The following is an 8,229-nucleotide window of genomic DNA, read 5'->3' as shown; positions in this document are numbered from 1 at the left end:
TTTTTTTTTTTTTTTTTTTTTTTTTTTTATGGAGATCATTGCTTCACTAATGCCATGCAGCATTTTAAACCCACCAAAGTACAAGACAAATCCTATTTGTGTCACTGCTGTAACAGCAATAATATTGCCAGATAATTACTATCGCCTGATTTAACATGAGGTTCATGCCAATCAGATCCTATCCTGAAAGAGGTTGCATACATCCCAGATCCAACAGATAGATATTAATAGATTTTAAGTTTGGAAAATGTGGTCATTGTTTTCCTTTGATACCCCGTTTCAGTGTCTTTAGGGAAAGTAAATGGGAGAATGTCCCAGACAATGTAAATAGTAACACCTGGCCCAAATTTGGTTTTAGCTTTTCAACAAAGGCCTCAAACACTAAAGATTTTTTTTGTCTCATTTGTGCAACACCCAGCTGATTCTAGCAAACCTTTTACTCAAATGAACATCTTTGGCTCAAGTAATTCCCTCCGCCCTCCTGCAATTAAGTTTAAGGGCAAAAATCTCTTTAGGCACACTTTTTTTTGTAAGAATAAACATGTCGTTGTTGTCCTCCTCCTCCTCCTCCTCCTCCTAGGAAATGCATAGGGTTGATGCTCCCTGTAATGTTTATCCTGCATGGGCAAATATGTTGCATCCCTCTACCCCTTGCTTTCCCCTTAGACCCTCATAAATATACTTCACAAAATATGTATCCTGAAAACCTGATGTTCCTTAAACAGCTCAGTCTCCTTGGGGGGAAGATCTTCTAAAGGGATCCATTTAAATACTGTGCTGCCTCTCAAGTTCTTCTTTTTTTAAAATCTTCATGCTTTCTCTGAATAAACTTAAGTTTGCTGCATGATCATGTATTCCCCCCCTCCCCCTCCTTAAATCAGCTCAGGCTCAGAGGAAAAAAAAATTACTGTAGCTTTAATACCAAGAAAATTCATCTTTTTTTATTTTGGTGCTTGTGAGAGCCTCAGAGTCTGCTCCTATAGCATATCTGCCCCACTTAACCCTTGCAAGAATCAGTGCAGTAAAATCAAGTCTCCAACTTGTTCTCTTTCCTTCCCAGCCCCCTTTAGCAGAAGAGTCGTGAGACCATTCTCAAATTGATATCTCCGATAACATGACATGATGCTGGGCCATTCTCACCTCCCAAATTGGCTGACATTCATTATTAATTGCTTAGGCCTGTGTTCCTTTAGTAATGATCTTTGTTTTCTTGGGGAGGGGGCCTTCCTATATCCTCCCAGAAAGGGAGCAGCCCAGTTTGGAAAACGAACGTGTCATGATGAGCTGCCCTCGTCTAAATATATCTTTAAAAAATAAACCCATAATTCAGACATACATTCTGTTTATTTTTGAACACGGGGTTTTGTCAGGGAATGTGCAGCCCAACCTTACACTCAACGGGGAAAATGTTTATCCAAAGAGTTAACACAGATGAGTAATCTTGCACTCAATGCCAGTTCTCGGGTGGTGGGATTCCAGTAAACAGCTAGACACTTTGAACTTATGGTTTTCACTTTATGTCATACTCCAACCACTAAAACAACACGCCGCCATGGAGTTCTTCCCTGCTAAACCAAAACACAAACTAAACCATGGAAACTCGTACTGAGAGTATCTTTCTGGAGGACCTCTCGTTCATCACCACCTACTTTTTCATAGGTTGTAAGGCCGGAAGGGACCTCAGAAGATCATCAGGTCCAGTCCCCTGCACCAAGCAGAAAAAATAACTGGGGGTCCGGTGACCCCAACAAGGTGACTGGCTAGTCTCCTCTTGAAGATTTCCAGGGTAGGCTATTGCACCAGTTGAAAAACAGCTACCGCATGCAAGGAAGGCAACACGTGCACAAATTACCCGCTCCCAACCCAGGGAGGTAATGACGAGAAATAACAATACAGGGCTCGTTCAAGGCCCTGTAATTGGAATGAGTACTTTTTAATTCTCCACTTTCTAGAGCTATGTGGTGAGGCATTGCTGCCACTGTTGGAAGAGTTTTTTGTTCTTTCTTAATTATGCTTATACGTGCCACACAACCCTGGATCTAAATATGCCACTGGATATGTTTAGTGCCCCACAACACGGAGGAGGAAAAGGCATGTTGAAGGCACATCAAGCCTGAGGGATTTATCAAACATAACCTGACATTTCAAGTTTTCTGGGCATATGGCATTTTCTAAGCCATTAACCTTTGGGCAGGCTTTTTCATCTTTGGACTGTAAGTTTCTTGCCCCTTCTTCTGAAACATTTGGTACTGGTTAGGCTTGGAGGTCATATTTTGCATTTTAGATGGACCACTGTCCTGATCCAGTACAGTATTGCCTTCATGCCTAGTGTCCACCCCTTGCCTCACCCTTTTTGTTTGTGCGTTCACATTAAGCCCTCCTCATTTCCAGGACACTAATTGTTAGAGTCCTCTCACAATATTGCATGTTTTGTTGCATTATCCTCCTGCATATTATAGTCACAGAGTACCAGAGTATACACTTTGAACTAGTAACGGCAATGCTGAGTTATAGCTATAGCTATGTCTTTACCCCACTTTGCATTAGATTCCTCTTATGAGCCCCATAACTACTTGTTTCTAATACAGGTGAATTAAGGATAAAATTGTAAAATGAGTTTGGGTCTTTGCATTTAGCTATCTGCCGTATGAAAAGATTTCTACTTTTATTTAGATTTTTAAGTTATCTTTTGGTTTCTTAGAAGGTATGTAGAGTATGATTTAAAGCATCTAGCTACAGCTCCAGAGATATGAGTTTAAACCCCACTCTCAACTTTTGTGAAAGGCTGACCCAGCTGTAAATAGGTACCTGGTCCTTCAGACTAAAGAGCCAAAGGCAGTCCTATAAAATGATTGCCCCATCCCTCTCTCGTGTATCTTTGGCTACAGAACGAATCATGCTTGTGCTATGAGCCACGAGGTTCAGGGAAGCTCTTTGCCCTGACATTTCCATGATGCTTCATCTATGCATGAGCAAATAGCATGGGTAGACCTGAACAACGCTTGTGAATCACTGTGATTTATACACACAGCTGACAGAACCTGTTATTTGTATATACTGATAGACACAATTATATATCCACCTCTTGGGCCGGGCTGAAAAGCTAGTATTTTAATGCTGCCATTAGTATTAAAAACTAACTGAAAAGTCAAGCTTCCCAACTGATAGAAGAACTGGCAGTAGAACCAGTGCTGTGTCAGTAGAAATTTTGTGGAATTAATTTCCACAGCAGGTTTTAGAGGCAGATGGTATGAGCAAGTTAAAAAAAAAAAAAAAAAGGATTAGAGAAATTCACGGAGGACCGGTCCCTTTAACAGCTATTAAACGGAACAACCCAGCATGTATCTTCTGACATCCCACCACCAGTTATGGTGAATGCCAGAGACAGTATGACAGAGGATGGATGTCCTGTCCATATATTATCCTTCTCAAGCAGCTACTACTGTTACTGTCAGAGACAAGTTGCTGGGCTAGATGGACCATTATGGCACTGCTTATAGTCTTATGTTCTTGTAGATCTGCTGGTTTAGCCATTACACAAAAGCTATTTGATTCAACATTAGTAGGAGAAAGCCATTAGAGTGGAAATATCCAAGACATTAGTAAGAATAATAAGGATGCATATTAAAGACATTATATATAATATATATAACACTCTAGCATGTCATGAATCACTGTTAAAATCACTGTATTTCTTTTAGCATGGATTAAGGATATCACACACTGCATAGTGTCAGGGCTGCTAGGGTGCCTCGTAATGCCTCTAAAGGGTGCAATGTCTTCTTTAAGACAGCCATGAAAAATAGCTGCTACTCGTAGTTGGTAAATAACAGAATCACCAGGGAGATCAACAGCTAAAGGCTCAAGTCCAAATTATGGATTAATGGTCTGTAAAATGGCATTTAAAAAAATAGAATCCTCTTCCACTTAAGACGAGTGCAATAATGAAGCATCAATTGCCATGCGCTAGCCAAGCTGCAGACAGAAAAATGGGGTTTATGTTGGATGTAATATGCTGGGTGAAGCAGTGGAATTTTGCACACCAAGTAAATCAAGGTAGAGTCGCACTACATTGTACATTTTTAGGGTGAGGCCTAAAACATGAGACCAGAAACATCCAGGAATCCTTCTTTATAACGGGAACAATAGCCAATAGAAAGGTCAAGTTTGGTGACCCCACTATGATACGATGACATCGGTTCAGTTTTTGCTAGTCTTAAAAAAAAGAATGTGTGCTACACACATGGACAATACTTTCAATTGGAAAAGGGGCAGTATTTACTTTTTTATTTGTTATAAAAATGAAGGGCATAAATTGTCTAATAGGAAGGCAGAAGCTGGTATGTCCTGGTTTGGGGCAATTGTGGAGATGAACTAGTCTTCATTATGTAATAATCTACCTAGCTAAAGGGCTGGGCTAAAGGACTGCAAAAAGAGTTGTCTTACTGGGACTGGAATTAGTTCCTGTGGGAGTTCGCCAACATGTTTTGACATTAAGTCAGGAGCCACTGGAAGAAATTTCTCTTGGTCCTTTCTGGCTTTTTTGTGCCTTGAATGGAGGGAGGGCTTAGTGACTGGAACCATTTGGCAGCACCACAAATGACCAAGAGGAAGGACTTTAAGAAGGCTGCATTAGGACAATGTGACTGCAGTACAATAAAGTTGGCCCCGTACTGTCATGCCAGTGTACCTTCCTAGGTCCAGCTACAAAAGGGGCATTCATTGTTCATGTCCATTCAGCTTGTTCTCTGTCCTGGTGGTTTGGGGGATTGGTGATAGACCCTAAGAACAAATTGGATATGACAATTATTTCACAGCCACCAGATGGTGCTACCTGTGGGCATCCCTATCCAGGTCTGCAAATGAAACCATAAAGTAGTCTATAGAGGTGAACCTTTCCTCTGCTTTGGCCTCTTTGTTCATAGCAGAGTTTCAAAGGGGAGAAATTTTACTTTTTCCATTTAAGAGCCTTTCTTTTGTGTGTGTGCGTGCGCTAACATTGCCCACTGTCCCCATAACAAGGGTGAAAAAATCATTTTGAGGTGTTGGGGGAGCAAAGGAGAGCCATCTAACAGCAGAAAAATATGCTATGTTTTTGCTCTCCGTAGCCTAGGGCAGATGTTCTGTTTTTCAGTCTGAAAAGAACAAAGCTTCCTCCTGGCTTTATTTTAAACAGGAGAGGCCACCCACAGCTCTAAATGTGCCTACCGAGAGGAAAAATAAATGGCTGAGCTCCTGGCCAGACGCATATGCGCGAAGCATATCCATGAGGAGGAGCTGTTTGGAAAAAAACATTCCGATCCTGCAGAGACGTTGCCGTTGAACCGGGCTGGGGGCATCGACACTGATACCCAGCCATGGGGCTTGCATTAAGGAAGGGAATGGCACGGATACTTTGTCATGTTGGTAGGTAACCGTACACCACCTGACATCCAGCTAGGACTAAAGGGACCATTCAGAAGCCAGATCTGTACATGTGTTGAAGAGTTTGGCAGTAATTTGGGAAGTATTCAACCTGGGAGTGCCAACTCTCTCTCACATAGGGAAGGTAATAGCAAGTAATTCTCTACTGGCCTCCATCCACAATACTCAGCAGGGATCGATCTGCAAAGCCGGTCCTACATTATTTTTTTTATTCCCTCTCCTCAACACAGGAGTGAGTTCATTATGCACAGAGTAGTGCGAGTGGACTTTCCTTAGTGGGCTAGGATTAAAGAGTTTGATTTGCCCCAACTCCTTGTTCAGAATGGCCTTGAGTCATTCTGGTACTGGGATTGCATGGAAATTGCCTGCCTACTGACTGGTGGACTACAAGGAAACATTGTCTTTTGGCTGCTCTGTACCACAGGAAAGCTGGGAATGAATGATTTCTTCACAAACATAGTGGTGTTCATGAAACACAAGAAGGAAAGGAAATCAAATGAAAGAAGTGAGAAATAAAAATGCTTCTTGCCCCTGCCATTGGATTGTGCTCTGTTTAATAATGTACCCTCAAGTCAAGCGTGGGTCCATGGTCTGTGCATATATGTTATGTAGTTTGTATTTGCTGGCTAGCTACCATCAGCAGGCTGATGTTTTTAATGAGGATTTTGAAGACAACAGGTGGTGTTTGGGTTGGAGTGTTATTGCCACATCTGTACATGAAGAGAGAACGAATCTGCCTTAATATTGTTGGTCCTCAGGGTTCAAAAATCATGAGCATGGCTTTAAATAAATCAAGCAATAATAAAGAATCGTGATCAAAAGCATGAGATACTTTTGGATTTGTCTCTTGGTTTTTCAAACTTTGGGGAGGGGGGCATATTTACATGCTATTTTTCCACAATGAGGAAGACTTGAAACTAACTTTTTCTTTAAAAAGAAAAATGAGGCTCTCACCAAATTACCAAATAGCATGAGACGATGATAAAAATCACTAGAGCTTGCAAAACAGTGAGACTTCTCATTGACTTCCTAAACGGTTTTTCCTTTTCCATTGGAAATGTTTTGCCATGGATAGAGATGCTAGCTGAGACAAAAGCCAAAGGCAAAATGGTAAGGTTCACTGAATAGCTCAACAGCCATCAGCAATGAAATGAGATCCGTGACATTTTTGGTTGCTGGATATGTGACTAACACTGTGGTTTCATGGATTTCATCCCTTATGGACAAGTTCTAAGATGGGTTGAGTTCTAAACTTGCATGAATTGGTAAAACTCTAGTGACCTCAGTAGAGAGAAGTCAGATCACAGCAGCTGAACATGGGAATGTAGTTTAAGGATGCATGTGTTGGGGTTTTTTTTATATAGATGGATGACCTGCTTCATTATTTGCTGAAAGAAAGAGAAATATTCAGTGTTTCACTATTTTTTTCCAGGTTGAAAACACCAGAAGATATTTCTTTAGTGCCCAAGACTTCATTGACACTGGCCATATATTCAACAAGGGCACTTAGTGGAGGGGAAAGTTAACTATGCATATTCAGTGTAATAAATGACACACAGAAAAGGATAAATCATGTTTTAGAGATGGCTGGTTCTTTTAGAATAGGTTATAGGTTCACAATGGAATGAGCAGGGGTGTGTGGGGAGGGTATAGGTTAAGATAGATCATTGTCAGATGTAAAAACTTCAACTCGTCACATACACTCGGTCTGCTCGACCAACATCGCCATTCACCGTCCGTTTATTTTTCTTTCCATGATTCCTCTCTTTTTATGTTCTGGGAGCAGGAAGCCTCATATTTCAACATCTCATCCCTACAAAATGCCTTGAACCTATAGTTCAGTCAACTAGCAGACAGCTTCATTCTCGAGATGCATGTGCTGTGGTTTGGTTTTTGTTTTGTGTTGTCTGGTTTTTTAAGGAGGTCAATTCTTTTTCATTAGTAATTCCACTTACTGCAGTCTGCGAACGAACTTGGAACGGTGATCTCCTCCAAGGGGGTTTAATAAGTTCCAATTAAAGGATACAGGAAGAGTGTAGGCAAGTAGAGCTAAATGAAATCTGGTGCTTTGAGGCCCATGAAAACATTCGGCCTTGCTCCAACTCTCATTGGTTCACAGCCCTGTGTTTTCACAGATTTGAGGCCTGAAGTAGTGAAAGCCGTAAAGCGAATTGGGAGCTGTAGGTGTAGAATTTCACCCAGGCTGTGTTTCATGTGCATGTTTTTCACCTGAAGTCAGCCCGGATTTACCTGAAATCTGTCTCCAATTGGTTTGCGTGTGGTCCCTTTCAGTGAGCCTGACTGGACGCTTTTTAACATCATCTTGCATAACTGCTATAATGATGTTGATCCCGCGCCTTCTACATTATACATCTGTGTGTCAGCATCGCACCAAACATGACCCGCAAAAAGAACACTGACGAGTTTTGCTTCCAGATAAGGTTGCGAAATATTCCTGTTTACATCTTTCCTAAAAACCCACAGACCTGATCATAGAAAACTTTCTTATTGGAAATCATTCTGTTTATAGTATCATACATTTTCTGTTCCAATAACCACATATGTTTAAACTATTAGGAGTATTTGCATAAAGAACAGGATGTATTCTCTGGAATATTGTTGATGGTATTTTGCCCCAGGTGAGGTTGTACTACACAGTCATCATCTGATTGTGACATGTTTGGGGTTCTGCAGCCAGAATTAAAACCCTGACTTCAGATGCATCCAAACTTATTTTCTGACTAAGGAGACAAGAAACCTGTATCTCACTGTATTATCATTCTCCTTTTAGTAGCTGAGGTAAGT

Source organism: Gavialis gangeticus, unplaced genomic scaffold (assembly GCF_001723915.1).
Source record: "Gavialis gangeticus isolate Ggan-Ray unplaced genomic scaffold, GavGan_comp1, whole genome shotgun sequence".
NCBI classification, from domain to species: domain Eukaryota; kingdom Metazoa; phylum Chordata; order Crocodylia; family Gavialidae; genus Gavialis; species Gavialis gangeticus.
Note: the sequence above shows the minus strand (reverse complement) of the source record.